This window comes from Neopelma chrysocephalum, unplaced genomic scaffold (assembly GCF_003984885.1).
Source record: "Neopelma chrysocephalum unplaced genomic scaffold, ASM398488v2 Primary Assembly neopelma1_67, whole genome shotgun sequence".
In the NCBI taxonomy this organism is placed as follows: Eukaryota; Metazoa; Chordata; class Aves; order Passeriformes; family Pipridae; genus Neopelma; species Neopelma chrysocephalum.
In genome coordinates this window covers 2,982,491-3,001,004 of record NW_020897726.1, presented here as the reverse complement: position 1 = coordinate 3,001,004, position 18,514 = coordinate 2,982,491, and the positions used below count along the sequence as shown (strand labels likewise).

Below are 18,514 nucleotides of genomic sequence, written 5' to 3'. Positions count from 1 at the left end.
TTTATGGATTAATGGTACTTTAGAACTTCTAGCTGAGAGAAGTAAATATAAATATGGGACACCCCCCCTCTTCCATTTCATAGCCATAAAAGCAGCAGTCACGTGTTAGAGCTGGAATTTGTGCAAGGCCTTTCTCATTAACCTAGAAACTGTAGCCAACTGAATGCCACAGCCTGAGAGATATGCTTCCATGTATAAACAAAACCCTATGGAAAGAATGCCCATGTTTCAGTCTGCTTAGTTTAGTTTGCCTTCTCAAAGTGTTTGTTTTTTGTTGTTTTTTTTTAAATATTCCCTCTTTTCTGAAAGTCCTTATGCTACTAATATCTTCTCTGCCTTAGATAGAGAGAAAGAAAAATATTTAAGCTGCATTTACTGTTGTTTTTAATAGTTTGCACTAGAGAGAAAAAGACCAATCTGGAAACCATAGGAAAACACTTTATCCTGGCAACTGAAGAGTGAACTAGGATATCAGTGATAGCCAAGTTCTGGCCTCCTTGGACAAACTGTGTCTGCAGGAAAGCAGAGCAAATGCCACCACTCTGCCATCCTGCAAGGGCTCTGACCCCTCCAGTCTCGGGCTTGTTTTTTTTGACAAACATAAAAATCAGTGAAATTAAACCTTATGGATCTCACAGAAGGCTTTCAAAAGATTCAGTTTAGACTTTGAGAACTAATTTACTGAAGTCATCAAGTGATAAACCCACTGTGCAAGCCTTTATCCAAAAAAGCAGTATGAATCTTATTAGGACAGTATCACACATTACCAAACCCAACTTACAGTCATTTAGGACAGTATGCCTCCTACTTTGTATATCTTTGTATCTCCAAAGAGATTCTAAACCTTGATCAGGACAGAGATCCAGCACGTTTTCCTCCAAATTAGGCATGGTGTTTAGTAGCTGACCTCTTGGAACTGATGAAATAGCTCATTAGTAGCTCTAAGGGGTTGAATTTTCAAGTCCACTGATTTCATTGGACTGGTCATAGGCTCCTTCCTTATAGCAAAAATAGGTTTTCAAAGGAGGAAGCTCAAATCAACTGCCTGTTGCTGGAGGCATGCTGCAGGATTATGGCTGCTGCCAAACCCTTGTTAGCCCAGGTGGTCTCACTGATTCAGATAGGACCCATAGCTACATTCACTTGCTGGGCATTTCATCCCAACATGTGTCCCTCAGTTAACCTAATTACCTAGTGATTTAGGTATGTAATTGTGAAATATCTACATTACTGTCATAATTTATTAAAGACAGTCCTATCTAGGACTCCTGTCACAAGGACCTGTGATAAAAATTTATTTATTTATTTATTACTCAATGTGATTGAGTAAAATATTTCTGTTGTGTTTGTACACTGCAACTGTGCTTTATATGAACAGCTGTAATTAGGAAACCTCCTCTATTGTTAAGCCATTAATTTAGTTTCCAAATTAATCAAGCTAAAATGAGATATTTGCATAACATGAAATATGATTTCCTGACATTAATAGTTATAGAAATAATATCTTTAAAAAGTTAAGTGGTATGGATAGTTGGGAACAGGTGAAATAAATGGATAAAAAGATGGAGAAATTTTAACGTTTTAATTAATCTTTATTGTTGAGTTGAAAACGTCTTTCCCTGCCCCCCCAAAGAAAAATGGTTTTATTTTGTCAGAGCCATTAAAATAGTTTTGGTTGGATAATGTCTAGCTTACAATAGAAGCAAAGGCATGAAAATTCTGTGTATATGGCGTAGAACTTTTGACTATAGCATTTAAAAAGAAAGAAAACATACTGCAAAAATTAGATTAATGAATTGTATTAAAGTCACACAATCATAAATTAAACTGCAAGGAAAATAAAGATGAAGAAGGCTACTTGGGAAACCTGTACAGAATATTGTGCACATCGATTAAAATGAATGGAAATGTAAACAATTGCATCTTACATATGTCAAGTAAACTAAAAAATAAATTTTATTAACACCTAATGTCCAGCCTGAGTATGGTGCACACAAGGAATTGGTGTCCTTCATCCAATAGGTTAGTGTGAAAAGGACATGCTTGTAAGTTGGTAGACTTGAACACTACCTCTGTTTTTTTGGGTTTTTTTTAAATCTCTCAGAAGGAAACTCTCAGAAGAAATGGTTTCCATATTCATGGTTTATTCTTAGGAGGTCATTCATTCTGGATAGTTGTTGTTAATCAGAGCCATAATTCAGAAACCAGATGTCCATCCTTCATTTTCTTCCCCTACCATAACATTAGAAAGCCACTTGCTTTATGCACGTGCAGGTGGGTTTGCAGCCCCATTGGACAGGGGAAGAAAAGTGCAGGGAGGATTCACAGCTGTGCAGAAACATCCTACCATATAGCATTTCATGCTTCACATCCAGAGGCTAATGATTGACCCTGAGATTAGCTCAGTTGGTTAGAGAAGGGTGCAAATAATGCCAAGGTCATGGGATCAAGTTAGACTTGATGATCCTTGTGATTTCTGTGATCCATCTTAGTTCAACCACCTAACCCATTCCAAGTCCAGGGCTTTTCTTCATCATTTTCAGCCTGAAAGACTGCATGCATTTCTTCCATGTGTCACTCTCCAGCAGAAGGAATCCCAGTCCCAGAGGACTGCAGAGATGGGTAGTCATTGCCTTCAGCTGGCACTGACGTATGACTTGAATCTAGCCTGATTCAGCACTGAGCATTCAAAAGTCTGGATACAGCACTGCCCCAGTGAAGAAGGAAGACAACTTGGTCTGAAAGAGAGACAAACACTCCAAAAGAACATCCCTACACCTGGGGAACTTTCAGGATTTCATAAAACAGATCAGAAGTGCACACTAATGGTCCCCTTATCCTAGGTTAAACCTGAGCTGGAGCTTCTACATCCTGCTCTGGGAAAGTGATGCTTGAGAGAACGGTGGTTTTATTGGACACCAGGTAATTCAGAAGAGGCAGATGAAACTAGGCTTCATTTCTTTTGCTGCTTAGGAAGCTGCTTGGTTTTTCTTCTTATTTCTGTCTTTGTTTGTTTGAGGGTTTTGTTGGTTTGTTTAGGTATTTTGTTTGTTTGTTTTGTTTAAGCAACTGAACTGCAAGTTCCTAGGAGGCTGGGATCTGGCATAGGTTTGAACCAGCTCCACAACTTACACTTCCAAGGAGTTCTCTATTGGCATGAAATCTCCCAGTAGCTGCCTCTCTGAACTTTTTGACCAATTTAACTGGCCTAAATTGAACAATAAATGGAATAAACCCCTGGTTCTTGGATCTCTGCTATCTCGGTGTACTTATTAATGCCCTTTATCTTCCTCACTGTGTAGGTAAAAAGGTGGAAAGCAATGAGAAGCTAAGGATTTTTTTTTTTGGTACCAGATGTTTTCATATCTCCAGTGGGAAAAACCATAAAGCTTGAAGAAATGCATGAAATGTGTTGCTAACAATGGGCTATTATGAGGGGAGCACTAAAAATGGTGTGAGGCAATATTGTGCTAGTGAATCAAAAACTTCAGTTTCCTACAGAAAATTACAGCCACTCTAAAACAATCTATCTCAGAGCTTTGTCAAGTATCCAAAAACATTTCTAAAAAGAAAAGAATACTAGTTCGTTTGACTCTGAACATTTTCCCCACAGTTTTAATTCTTCCAATGTTTTGAATTAGGGTGCTTGACTCTACAGACTTAAAATATTCTTTTAATTTAGGTGTATAATATGTTTAATTTCCTTATTAAAAACCAAAAATATAATAACTTTGATAAACAGCTTCAGAAAGACTGGTCAGATGGTAGCTTGCCTGCGCTAAACTTCATGCACACAAACATATCATCCCTTTTTCCGGTCTGAACTGTAGATGCCTTTAAGCACCTACTTCAGGAGAGGTTTTGGTGAGGTTGCACAGAGCCCACAGTATCACTAAGTCCAACGAAAATAGTTCAGGCTGAATGAACCAGTCATTGACATGAAGGGCTTTTTAAGCTATCCACACAGAGCCTAACCACATGAGGGACTAGAAACCACCAGCATAGCCACCTGTGGAGTTCATTAAAGAGCCAAATGTTGTTTCAGAAAAATAAATACTTCCTCCAGCCTGGCATCTAAGTCCTGCAGGTCTCTATCAGAGGAGGGGTATTAATGTAACAGAGTTGGATGGCAAACAGCTGCTACCCAGCCATGACACTGCAGCCACTTCACGTCACTTTGATTTTTAATACAAAAGAGACATTAGAGTTTTAAGTTCATGTCAGTGTTCAGTACGTACACATGGATGTGCAGGGTGATTAGATATCAGATGGATTTGTGCTCACATTTCATTTTGCATTTCATACAATCTTAGAATTTATATGGTAAATAATGTGCAAATTATTCAGTTCTCTCCATTCTGGAAAATAGGATACTGCCTCTGCTCCCCACATGAGGAGATTATGATCAGGTCATTCAATAAAGCACTGGGAATAGGCAAAAGAATTGATTGAATATCTGTCACCAGCTGAGAAATGTCCTTAATGTATTGATTTTATAGATAATCCAACACTCATCTGTGTAGTTATCTTTATGATTTTTTTTAACTTTTCAAAAATATTTGAAAAATAATACTTGAATACATTAACGTTCACCTTTAGATGTTTATATCAACTTGCTTCTGTCTAGATAAAATATTGCTTTTGGGAAAACCTCACTTACTTCTTTTGTTTTTCTCTGAATTCTGGTATTTCTTTCTCCCAACACAAGCTTTGTACGGTAATCCTTAAGTCTCTGTATGTCCCTGTTCTTTTGTGCATGTTTTGACATCTTAGATCAAGTATTAGTGTATTATATTAGTAATTCTATTAGTCTTAGTATATTAGTATATAGTATTAGGATATTAGTAATTCTTAATAATCATCATGTGATATCAGCTCTAATAAATCCAAGGATGATTTTTAGAGCAGGCACTACAGAAGGCTCTTGTGTCCTTACACACATCATGCCTGAGATAGATAGAGCCATGGTTGAGTGAATACACACTCTTCTTTTCTGGGAGCACCTGCAGCAAAATGCTATATGGGACCTCAGAGCTGGTATGCTGGGCTCTAAGGAACAATGGAGTAACATGGACTAAACTCTTCCAGAAAGGCTTCTGGGGCAGGCACATGGCTGCCCTTACATCAATCCTAATGGTTAGTGTTCGGCCAAGCTATGTGCCAAACACAGAGTGTAGTAGAAGAAAATCTTGTATGGCTTTAAAAATGTATGAAATAATTTAATCCACGGGTGTTTATCACAGTAGAATAACGCCACAGTAGAGCACTGCACCAAATTAACTCCAGCTATATGGTTAAATAGGTGGAAAAAAGTGCATGAAGAAAAGTTTTTCTCTAATTAATTCTTTGCTACATTTAGGGTGGTCCTGTTTGTGTTGTTATCCCTAAAGGGAAAGAATCCACACGGGTGGTCACTGTTTGGCCTTGCTTATGTAGTGATAAATTGTTTCTGAATCACCTCTTTATAGAATTGCAAATACCCATGAGTGCTTTCAAGTGGAGAGGTTTAGACACACTCTGCTAAAAGACTACCCCATGGACCCAAATCCAGGTAAGGTGTCTCATACATGTGGCTCAAAGTCCCTCTCTCAACCTCTAGATTAAAAAAGCTTGAGTTTTCCTGTATGGTGGGTATTCAGAATGTGAGCATAGCGGTATCAAAGCTTGCTAAGAATGACATTTATGTCTACATGGGAATCACAACATCATCCAGATGTGCCTGAATTAATTCTAGCACCAGAAGTTATCGGAACCTGAGGCTCCACATTAGGATGGGAGCATCGTTATCTGTCTGTTAGGCTTTGACTCTCAAAGCTCAGGTATGTGAAAATGTATTACATTGCCTTGATCTGTCCTCAGTCTCTCTGTGCCTCTGATCTTCCCTAATTCACAGAGAAGTGGATTGAGAGGCTTTTGGATATAGAGGCAGTAAGTTCCTAGTTTCCTTCATTGTAAACAGTGAGATTGAAAGTGTGTAATATCCCCTGACAAATCTGACTGAGATATGAGGGGCAGAAGGGCAGAAATTAGCAGGCATTTGGGCAGAGCTTTGTGCCTTGAGTTACTTGTATGGCATATTTCACTGCTTCAGTGACTGAAGAGCGCTGTGCTGGGATATGCTCCTGCTGATGTGGCATCAGAATTTCCAAGTTTGTCAAGTAGAAGGTATTCCTGTTACCTCCGCCTCCTTTTGTACATTGGAGCCCTACAGACGTGGCAGCTTTCTGAACCTCTTCCCAATTATATGGTATGCATGTTGTATGTCCCCTGTTGACCATCAGGACAAGAAGAGAGACAACAATTTCAAATTAAGAGCCACACAGTAAAAAAAAAAAAAAAAAAAAAGGCAAAAGTGAGGAGTCAGGAATAAAAGCAATAAAAGCAGACTTTATTTTCTTTTTTTCCTTTGCACAGAAAAGTTTCGTAGCAGCTCAGCCTGATACACTGAGCCTGAGAATTGCTACATCTCGGGATCCGAGTTTTGTTTGTTGCAGTTCCTCAGTAACATAAAAAAAAATCCTGTTATTATTTGACTAAAGCTTGCAAGGGCGAGATATTTCCGAGGGAAATCTTCAGTCTCTTTTGCTTGCTCTTTCTGAAATGGCAGAAGCAGGGAGGCAAGATGACTCACTCACTCTCTAGGACTTTTAATTTTAAAGTGTCTAGAGCTGCTGTGAGTGAGGCCAGGCTGTGGAACACCCGGGGCCTGGAAGGGTTTTATTACTCCCTTCCACGTCATCCTGCAGTTCTCAAATCTCTGGAAGAAATATTCAAGCAGAGCAGGGGGGAAGGGAATCCTTTGCTTTTTGACCTGCAAGTTTTCTTGCACTCCATTAAACCGTGTGCATCTTTTGCCCACAAGCATACATTTTGCCAGCATTTGTTCCAAGAGCATTTCTACTTCCCATGCATTTGTTTGGAACACCAGAGCAGCTAACATTCTCCTTTGCACCATGGAAAAGAAGATTTTGCCCCATCCTCTGTGCCTGTGCTTTACTACTGTGAGTTAGAAGCTGCCCTACCACTTCTGAATCTCTCTGTTCTTAAATACAAAAGTACTTGATTGTGAAAAACAATCCTGGGGATGTGCCAGTATTTCTGAAAAATCAAAAAGAAGAAATGTAAAGGAGGACAGTTCTCAGTTCAGATATAGTTTGTCACTGAGCTATGTCAATGAAGTAAATTACTAGTATTTTTCAGCTAAGCATAAAGGGGCTTGCATTTCTGTTAGGATAACGCATGGAGCATGAGTTAGTTTCCTTGGCAGCACTAGGAAGAGAAGTTTTAATGAATGGCAAATGTCTCAACTTCCCTGCTTTCTCCACCCACCTAAAAAAGTTTCCCTGCTACTTGCCACGACATAAACCCTTTTTTTAAACTTAGTCTGAGCTGCTTCACATAGCTGTACAACAAAGGAGTGAAAAAATAGTCTGTAAAACACATGGAGGGTAGAGGCAGGGCTTCAAACAGTCTGTGCAGATTAAGATAAAAAGAATCTAGTGGGGAAACTGCTAGGAGAAACTGGCTTGTTTCATTTCGCGACGTGTCAGAAAGATACAAATGACAGACCACATCCAGGCTGAGCACAAAGACTGGGCAAGATCTAGGAATAGCCTTTGCTAAACTGCCCCCTGGATCTTGAGGAGGAGGTGCACCAGGACTCAGGATCCAGTAAACCAAGGAATCTACCACTTATGTATACAAGTGTTTTAAATTATTGAGATTTTAGAAAATAGGAGATCACTAATGAAAAATGAGATGATGTTGTAAAATAATAATAAAAAATATATTTTTTTATTACAGGGATGTGGAGGAGTTTTCTACTTTTTGAAAGTATGTATAGTAAATACCCATTTTGCATTGCTTGAAAAGTTTTTCATACTGCTTTTTGTTTCTGGTAGTTTCGGTGATCAGCATTTTTACTAAAAAAATCTTTTTCACTTAAAAAAAGGAAGGATTTTAATAAGTAGTCGTGGGGTTTTTTTGCTAAGCCTCCCTTTTTTACTAAAACCTAAAGTATTTAGTGTCATACATGGGATGTGGGGGGCTGATAAACAATAATTTTTTTTAAATATAGAAGCAAAATCATTACTGGAAAGTTTACGAATACGCAATATTGAAGTAAAACTGATCAATTGTCAGATAAATTTTCTGATTTGAAAAATTTTTTTTAAAATAAGTTTCATGAAAAATTTTGAAAAATACTTTCCAACAGTAGCAAGTACCATTTCACAGAATCAGGTAAACGTTTGCTAATCAGGATCTCTGGAAGTCAGTTAATTCAATTTCCTGCTTGAATCAGCAGAGTTGCCAATGCTGTATCAGGTCAGCTATGAGTGAACAGGTAACTCATATCCTGGGGCTGTTAGTTTTTTGTCTCTGTGATGAGACTTCTCATTAGGCTGTTCCCAAAGAAAGGGCAAATGAACAGGGAGCAAAGATCTAAGAAGAATTTTGCAAAAACTTCTGCCAAAAATAAACCTGCATAAAATAAATTAGTCTCCCTCATGACTAACCCATTCGGGGCATTCCCTGTTTCCTGATGTGTTATCAGCAGCTCTCATCTACATTAAGTCATTGCACTTAATTCTTACTCTTTTAGGGAGGGGGAAACTTTTGTTCATGAGAAATCACTGAAGAAAAAATTAATAATGGATAAAGAATAACACTAGTTGGAGAAAAGTTTTAGAAATTAGCTTAGGTAAAGAAGTCTTGCAGTGTGGCAGTCTTAGAAAATGTCATCAATATGATGGCACATCAAATATCTTTCATAATAAATGTTTGATTTAGGGCTTTTCATTGTTGTCTAAAGATCTCTATGTGAGTTCTGCTCCCCCCAGGATTCTTAGGGCCGACTTAAAAGGAACACAAAACCATTTGAGTGTGACACCACAGTGGGGGCAGGAGGTGAAAGATATTATCATTAGGATTCAGAATGATCTTGATGAATTTCAGAAAGGAGGCAAAACAGTGGAGTTCAATAAAAACAAAGACAAGCAAAATAAGTTTAGGAAGGAAAAGAAACAGATACATTAATATACAATGAATAGTTGCTAGGTGGGTGATAACACTCCAGAGAAGGATATTCAACAAGGTAGATAAGAGGTTTAACAGATCAATTTTGAAGAAATTAAGATTGAAAGAACATATAATCTGTATTCTTTTAGCATATGAAAGGCTGCCCCTTCATTTGGGGCAAATCATCTAATTTTTTTATTTTTCAAGAGCCAAAAGACTTAGATTAGTTGTTAGAGTAATGCTACCTACCTGCTGACACTTTTGAGACAGGTGGTAGAAATAATTTGCTTAGAAGTTTTAAAAGTATATTAAGTGTGTGTCAGAATTTGTCTAGAAATATTTACCCTTGCTTAGAAGTAAAGAGATGGATTAAGCTGATTTCTTGACTTCTCAGCCCTACTTTTCTCTTATATTTAATAGACTAGGCTTCTTAGATTTTAAATGAGCTTGCTGTTAAAAGACTGATTTCAATGTCTGCCCAGAGCCCATCCTTGCAAAACCTTGGCAGGAGCTGGGAACTTTTCATGACAATAGAAATGTTGGTGATCAAGGATTGAAAAATCTGGCAAAGAACAGTGAATCTCAGAACTACCTATCCAAAATGACTTGTTACTTTTACACATCAAGGGATATGGTATGGATTTTCTGATATGAAACTTCTGATTTTGCTTCAAAGCTGTCTGGAACTTTTCTGCCAGGTGTTGGTTTGGATATGAACAAAATTCTTACATTCCCTTTTATGTCTGAGCCAAGCTGGCTATGGTCACAATGGTAAATTAAAAGTGCTTGAGGGCCTTCTTGGGCACTATAAATGGTCTGTACTGTCAGAATGGCCCCTGGGCTGCTTTTGGCTCATGCCAGTTCATAGTCTGCCAAACAGTTGTATGGTATTGTGCCTATTCCAGGGATCAGCTCCCAAATCATCCTTTTATGTAGCATGGTGTTTAAAAAATGTTTCTCAGCCCAGATGTGTGTCAATACCTGACAGCTCACCTCTGTGCCCAGAATACCCCAGGCATGTCTGGTGTTCCAGTATAGACACTGATACTTTGTCTTCATTATGAATCTGAAGATGCATCCTCATTTATATTTCTAATGAGGGCAAAGAGAACATTTTCACTGCATAGATGTTGAGATATTTTAAGAGATAATAAAATATGAGTTCAAAGTCATATAATTTAAATATGGGAAAGAGTATATTCTACTAGGATTCAAAAATTATTAAACCAGTCCCTCAGGAGAGATCTGTGCCTATCACCTAGATTTCCTTTTAAATCCAGGTTAGTGCTAGCAGTTGCGGAGGAAGGAAATGTTCTTTCTTTATTACATATTAAAATGTGCAAAGTTCTCTGTACCATGTTTGATACTCTCATGACAGTGAAATATAAGTGATTTTAATGTTGCTTTTATTACCAAATGTTTTATTTAATAAAGAGCTGTCATAGATCTCACCAGTCTAATATAAACTCATTAGCTCATGAAGCACAAGAGATTAATCAAAATTGCTTTCCTTATAAATTGATTTTATTGTCCTATTGAGAGTCGTTTGTGTCTGGCTTGCACTTTGTCAGGGTGCTGAATAGTGAAAATGGATGAACACACTAGAAAGAAATAGGTTCTTTTTCAGTACTTCATACCAGAAAAATCAAACTATTCCACTGCAAGTCTCATAAAATTAACAAAAAATTGGGTTACAGAATTTCTTAGCTCAGTCTAATTCTGACCAACGCTTTGAGAGTTTTCCAGAGACAGCTTTCATAAGAATTCCTGTCCCCTCAGCTTATCAGGAGCTGTACTTTCACATAAAATAATTTCATGCAAGAATTTAAAATTGAGAAGGTTGATCCTCAAAAAGTGCCTGTTCCTCAGAGAGCATCTAGTTTATTAGTGATTGAAGGGTCTCTGCATCAGAAAGGAGTTAGCCTCAGGGTAACTATGTATTTCAAGGAGTGGGATCGTGAACCTCATGAGGTTCAACAAGGCCGAGTCAAGGTGCTGCACCTGGGTTGGGGTAAGCCCTGGCATCAATACAGGCTGGGGGATGAAGGGATTGAGAACAGTCCTGCTAAGAAGGACTTGGGGGTGCTGGGGGATGAGAGGTTGGATGTGAGTCGGCAATGTGAACTTGCAGCTCAGAAATCCAATTGTAACCTGGGCTGCATCACCAACAGTGTGGGCAGGACATCGAGGGAGGTGTTTCTGCTCCTCTACTCCACCCTAGTGAGACCCCACCTGGAGTGCTGCATCCAGCTCTGGGGCCCCCAGCACAGAAAGGATGTGAACCTATTGGAGCAGATTTAGAAGAAGGACATGAAGATGATCAGAGGGATGTAGTCCCTCTCCTATGAGGAAAGGCTGAGAGAGTTGTGATTGTTCAGCCTGGAGAAGGCTCCGGAGAGGCCTTATTGTGGCCTTTCAGTATTTACAGGACGCTTATAAGCAGGATGGAGACAAACGTTTCAGCAGGGCCTACAAAGATAGGACAAGGGATAATGGTTATAAACTAAAAAAGAGTAGATTCAGATTAGATAGACGGATAGACGGAAGAAACTTTTTATGATGAGCAGAATGGTGAAACACTGGCACAGGTTGCCCAGAGAGGTGGTAGATGCTCCATCCCTGGGAATGTTCAAGGTCAGGTTGGACAGGGCTCTGAGCAACTTGATCTATTTGAAGATACCCCTGCTCATTGCAGAAACTCCATGGGTTTTTTTGCCAGGTGGTAGGCACTGAACTTCTGCTGGTGCAAACGATGCCAGCACTTAAAAAACAGACTTCTAAAAGGACTTATAAAAGAGTATCTTCTTCACAGGGTGTAACAATACCTCTTCTTTCCTTGTCATGGATGGGAGGGCTGGAAGACACAGCACCATTGGGGTGGACATTTTGATGTGGACATGAGTTTTAGAGGATGAAAGAATATCCAAGTAGAGGAATGGTGGGATTCCCTCAAAAAGATATAGAACAAATGCAGCCTGAGTTTTATCCTCTGAAAACGTAGGGCTGATGAAGGGCCTAAGAAGGAGGAAGGTCTCAGAGGTTTACTGGCTTTGAAAAAAAGAAGTTCAAGGCACTAATATGTTATTTTGTTCAAAAGGGAATACAGTACCTTACAAAGGTACATGGCAGCCTTGTGTGAGCATCAAATGCACACTGCAGAGGGGGCTGCTGTTTTGCTCTCCAGCTTAGCAAACACATTACAATTCTTCTGTCATCCCTTATGTGCATCAGAAGATGTTTTGATTCTACCTTGCAAAGTGCTTTTTATCTGAAAGTCATAGAAGTGTTTTATACTGTGGCTGTGCATCATTGTCTCCATTTCAGGTGCAGGAAACTGAGGCATTAAGAGGTAAGATGAACTGCTTTAGATGGCTCGACAGGCCAGTGACACAGACAGCAATGAAAATTATTTTATGGCGAGGAGTTTTAATTTTGTAGAGTATGTGGTTTTCTTTAGCTTAAATGCAACTTCATAGTATTTTTCTTAAACATAAATAGATTCCCATTAAATCTACTTTTAACTCTTTCCCTACATGGAATTTAAGTGAATATTTTCTTTCACTTTATAGAAATTTTCCTGGAGATTGAAGAGAGAAAGCAACAGGAATTTTGTTTCTCCAGCTCATCACACATTTATATAACCAGAGTGAAATCTGTTTTCTGTTAGAAGAGAGAGGAGGGCAGAGGTTGGGTGGTTTTTTTTTTTTGTTAACAGACCCAAAAGTTGTCTGGAAACTGTGCCAGAACAATAGCATAAAAAGAATGCATCTGGAAGTCATTAGGGAAGCTCAGAGTGGGCAGTGAGTAAGGCAGGATGGAATTTCTACTTTTTTTTCCCTTTACAGTTTCTAAGCCAATCAAACACAGCACAACTTTAAAGCCAATCAAAAAACAACACTTTTAAAGTCTTATGAATATGCAAGCAAGAAAATTCTTCCCCATTTCTCTCCTGAAGGCAATTCCAATCATCCCTTCTGTAATAACTCCTAACACAGTTTTCTGCACAATTTAGGAGAGTTCAAATACTTTCCTTTTGCTCTGCCTTTTTTTTTTCCCCTATAGTATTCACTGGAAAATTCTAACTTCCTTCTTACATTAAAAAGCAACTGTTAGAGCATTACACTGGCATTGTAAAATACAGGGCTATAATTTTGCATTAAAGCCAAATCCCTGTAGAGAATTAGAAGCATCAAATTACTAATGAAGATCTATTTTCTGTTCAGCTGCTTCTACTGACAGATCTGTTTGTCTGTGGGTAGCCATTTTCCTCCTGCAGCCATCAGTACCGTGGGCCAGGCTGCTACTGTATCCTCCCAATATCTCCTGTCAATTTATGCCTTGAATGCAGCAATTAGAGACAACTAAGTAGTGCCAGGCTCCTCCTTTCCTAACCAGCTGCAAAGCCGTCATAGGACCTCCTTCTTCTTAGCATATCTGGTGATGCAAAATGCTGATTTGTTATTCTGCTAAAGCCCAATTTTTTTTTTCATTCCATCTTTAACTGTCTGTAGCAGGAAATCTAATCTGCTGTGAAGTCAGAATCAGATGCAGTCAAAAATATGAGAACCAACTTTTCTCCACCAATTTTAAAGATAAGTAACATCATACAGACACATCCATTGATCCCATTTCATCACCACAAACAGGGCAACAGTTACTGAATTAATTGACACTTACTGGTACCTGAAAAGACCATGATGAAGAGGTCTCTCACTTTATATTTTCATTTATGCTGTTTGTACCGCATTCCACTGATGGGAGGGCTAGGTTTGCAAGCCTGTGGTGCTCCACTTTGTAAAAAGAGAAGTGGTGTTTTGGCACTGCTTTCCATGCTCTGGGGTCTACAAGATGAAAACTAGTGCAGAATTGGAATGACCAGTACATTGACTAGTGTCAGTAATGGTTGTGTTCTGCCACTGGAGTGCCCTGTGGACTTGGCCAGACATTCAGTCCCTCATTCTGCAAGTGTCTGTGGTCAGACTAGTATCTACCTGAGCACAACAGTATTGTGAGGTTAGTTTTTTTTAACACCTGGATGAGGTTTGCACAAACTGAAGTGTTGAACATATGGAAATATAAATATTACCTCTCTGACAGTGCTATACCACTAATGCATATGCTGCCTGAAATGTCTGCAGAATTTTAAAAAGGAACAAATAAATACAGGACAAGCTCTGCAACTGAAATTTATCTGTTAGTCCATAGTATAGTTTTATGCTTCTTATGGAATAATTCATTTTCCTGTACCCTATAGCATCGTAAAACTATATACTAGAAAATAGGATGTCATATGCAGATGTCCCATTCCCACCATTTCACCTGGCAGGAGCCCTAGGGAGTGAAGAAGGAGAGGAGGCCATGGCCAAGCAGCCAAACCAGCAGCCTGTGCCCTGCCCCATGCTTGCAGCAACGCATATGAGTACAAGGAGGTGAGCTGTGGGGGTTGCCTGAGCAGGTGACCATTTTCCATAGCTCCTTGCACTTTTCACCCTGTGTCTCCTCAAGGAGTATGGGAAAATCATATACAGGGCATGAAGCATTAACCCTCAGGCAGAGATGAGGTTAATCTAAGAAGAGGGAGAACATTTTGGGTGCCCAGTCTTTTTCAAATAAATGAGCTGTAGTCAAATTTGCAGCAAAGCCGGGATGCAAGAAAAAGCCTTTGTGTGACTGAAAGTGGGGACCATGAATGGTGCAGCACAGAGGCTTCATGAAGGTGGAAGGCAAGACAAATTTTTGCATGGCCTGATAACAGCCTGCAGAAATCATTGAGGAATTAGGAATAGAAAGAATTAATTCCATACAGACTCACAGAAGCACCAGAGCAAGTAGGAGAGAAATGAGACTTGCTGTGAACTAGTGCACAAATGCTGGGGAGTGCTGGATTTCTGTTTTTTCTCGCTGCTGTACATGTTTGTTTACCTATGTCAGACAAAGTGCCAAGGTCAGCACAGTAGTTGGGAACTGGTGAAGGAGGTAACCCTCCCAAGACAATCACAGATAAACACACATTAATGATCTTTATTCTGATCAAGTAGTTTTGTGAAGAATAATTAGGACTACCTGTTTTCAGTTGTTTGGTAAAATCTTCAAGAACGGCAATCATTAGCAGCACTTGAAAATAATGGATGAAAATGCTAGGTCTTCCAGACATTGATATAAGAGAACTGCAGCCTGAGATGAGTGTGGGGATCTCAGAGCTTCTGCATATTAGGAGAAAGCCATAAACCTTTCCCATTTTGCTGCTTTGTAACTATAGAGGTTTTATTTATTCCAACTTTCTTTTCCAGTTCTTCTTCTCAGATAACATCTGTGCTGTTACTTACAGAGGTGAAATTCCCTGTGAAATTCATGTTTTTCTGTTAGTATTCCCAAAGCAGGCAGAGCAAACATGTAATTAATGGAAATGATAGCCCCAGGAAGCTTATTAGCATAATGTTCAGTTAATCCACCATTCTTCATTCTTTGACCTTTCCCAAAGGAAATGGAATATATCTGAGGAAATAAAAGACATCTTGCAAACAGCCTCATGTGAATTATGTTGATAGTATCATCCTGACCTTTGTAATCGGATATTGATGATCAAGTAAGCAAATGATTACACATTTTCCTGCATTTGAGCAGTTATCCAATTCCTCAGGGATAGACATGGAAACCACAACAAACAGTGGCCATTTGCCAATATAACCAGCAGTCCTGTCACTATTTCAGATATTAGTTACCCTTGGTTACCCACTTTTTCCACAGAGGTGAGATTTTCATGTCAAGAAAGAGGCACACTGGGCATGGGGACTGCTTTTGCAGTCCTGGAGAATTGAGAGGTTTCATTCTCTTCAAAGTGCGCAGAGCAAAAGTGGGAAGGAGAAAGGGAAGATGCTGCAAGAATGGATCTACACTCTGACATTATTCTATGGAGTTGGACATATAGCTGTGATGTGGGAAACACACTCAAGTTTCTGCCCAAGATCAAAACAAAGACTTAGATGTTGGAATTCAGCACCCCAAATTCCCTTTTTTCTCTGTTAAATCATGCTTTTGCAGAAGGAAATTGCAGATCTGGGAACCAGCCAGTGATCAGCCATTAATTTTCCCTCCTGCCACAGGATACAGGAAATAAGGATATAAGAGAAAAGAAAATCAAGAAGTTGAGACAAAATGAAAATAGAAATTTTCTTTTCTGTGCATGTTTCTATTACAAAGAAATCCCTAAATTTCTAAGCAAAAATATTTTTACAGAAGGATTTTAGGAGAGATTCTTAGAGTATGAGAAGATGTTTGATGCACAACAGAGGATATTTCATCCTGGATAATGGTAAGAGACTGTACGGATAAAAAAAAGGAAAATTAATTATATAGAAGTTACACAAAAAGCAATATTTATCCTGTAAAAAAGGTGAAGAGAAGTGGAATGGACAAAAATGAGCACTTAGTCTTCCATATCCTGAATGGGCCACAGAAAAAAAAACAACAACCCTGAGAGATTTCTGAAGAATCTTTAAGTTAAAGGGCTTTGTTTAAAATCACAAGAAAGAGATCTGGGGAAACCATGATGTCACAGGGCTCCTGATTTGAACCTCAAAGATGACCTCAAAGTACTGAGAGGAGTGGTGTGGGAGGGGAAACAGAAAATGAAATGAGATAGATCCTAAAAAAATGGTAAAATGTCCTCCAGCTATGTAAATGAGGGACAGTGGCAGGAAAGAAGAAATGGGCTAGTAAGCAGTGAGAAAGAGATGAAAGATGAAAAAGAGAGAAATTATTTGTAAATCAATATGTAGGTAAGTTCTTTGCACTTCATTCTTCATCAAGAAGATTATGCTTTTATTTACTAAGAATTCATAAAAATTTCATGACACTGAAACTTGAAAAAAAAAATCTAAATGAATACAGTCCAGGTTATTTGCATTGTTTAGTTTTCTAGGCTTACCATGTCATGACACCTCATCTCAAACTGAAGCTTCCCTGATCTGTAGAGATCATCCTGTAAAAGTGATTGTTGCCAATATTTTCTCTGAATTGAATATAACCCAGCACTTAGTAAGCGGGAAATGTTCAGAGACCATGTCTTAAGAACTGTGGAAAATGAGATAAAAGTGATTTTGTTACTGTTAAAGAAAACTGTGAAGTGTACTTCTGAGATCATGTTGGTAACTGAGTGGCTAGTGGGACAGAAACTTATTTCAGTGTAATTAATGTAAGCAATTGGACTCTCTGAAGAATCTTTGCTGCCACTGACCTTACTGATCATGTCAGGCCTATATCCTGGAGTAAGCATTGCTGGCAAAGCTACAGGAACACCTAGATAAAAAAAAGTACATCTGATAAATTTTAACCTGGATTTAGTCAAGAATATGTTAACAAAGCTTTGAGACTTTTCTGTCTGAAAATCAGACACTTGATATAAAGGAGGCATAGAAACAAAAAGCACAACAGAAACCTTATCCTTTCACATAATCCTTTCACAGCCCTGAAGGTGTCTGCTTGTTAAAAACAGAACACATCCCCAGATCCTGTTTTTAGGTGTGGACTTCAGCACCCAGTCTGTGAGCAACATTGATGAACAGGTATAACAAGAGGCCTTGTATCTAACAATTTGTTTTCCCTATGGCAATATTCTCCCTTTGAAGGTAGCCTTTCATGTAGTTTCAAGCAATATCTTCCTGTCTTGATAATAAATGCACTCCGCTCTTTCTGAAGAGGACCTGCTGTTGTTCTCACTACCCAATATATATACAAGATGCCTCTGATAAGTCTTGGTTGCCAAAACAAAAGGGATGCCTTGTTCAGCGTATTGCAAATGGGCATGGTGTTGTGCCGATTTTGGCTCACTTATTTCCTATTCCACCCTGACATTTGTAAATTAAACTCCTATTTACAGATTTCCAAAGACTGTTCCAAGGTTTATGTGATTCCTTTAATTATGGCTTGAAGTAGAGGCAAATGCATTCCAAGAAACCAACAATTACCTGCAACATGTTATTACAGTGAGACTTATGGAGATCTGCAGCTTTTGTGAAACTCCATGAGACATAACAGGAGAAAAAACTGGTGAACCCAACAAGGTTGCAATACAGAAGTCTCAAAATACTAGAGTCGTCTTCCAGTACCATAGTTGGCATAACAGAATTAGAATGCATATGGAGCTGCCATTTGAAAGCCTCACAAGGTAAATAAGGAGTGTATTTTATATATAAATAAAAGTTTAGGAATTATATTAATTTATTTTTAAGACTATCACATATATACTTGACAGCTATATTGCTTTTGACATGCTGAAAGATATTTTCAGCAGAGCTACTGCAGTCAAAAATCCCTGAAAATTCAATATGACATGCTCACATAACCTTTTCCTTAGGGTTTTGTGGGATGATTGTTCTGCAGATGTTCCTGAAATAGACATCTATTACACTGTAATTTATGTTTTGGCAACTGGGCTCATTGAACCTGATGATCCCTTCCTACGCTGTGTTTTCCTACATATACTCAGCACATTTTC

The 18,514-nt window shown here is 38.7% G+C and overlaps 1 long non-coding RNA gene across 1 annotated transcript; it reads left to right on the top strand.

The window, feature by feature from the left end:
• The first annotated feature begins 16,599 nt into the window (after window positions 1–16,599).
• Window positions 16,600–18,123, top strand: LOC113968271. Its single transcript, XR_003534461.1, has 3 exons — window positions 16,600–16,674; window positions 17,484–17,582; window positions 17,897–18,123. It is a non-coding gene; the product is annotated as an uncharacterized LOC113968271 (long non-coding RNA).
• The last annotated feature ends 391 nt before the right edge of the window (window positions 18,124–18,514 follow it).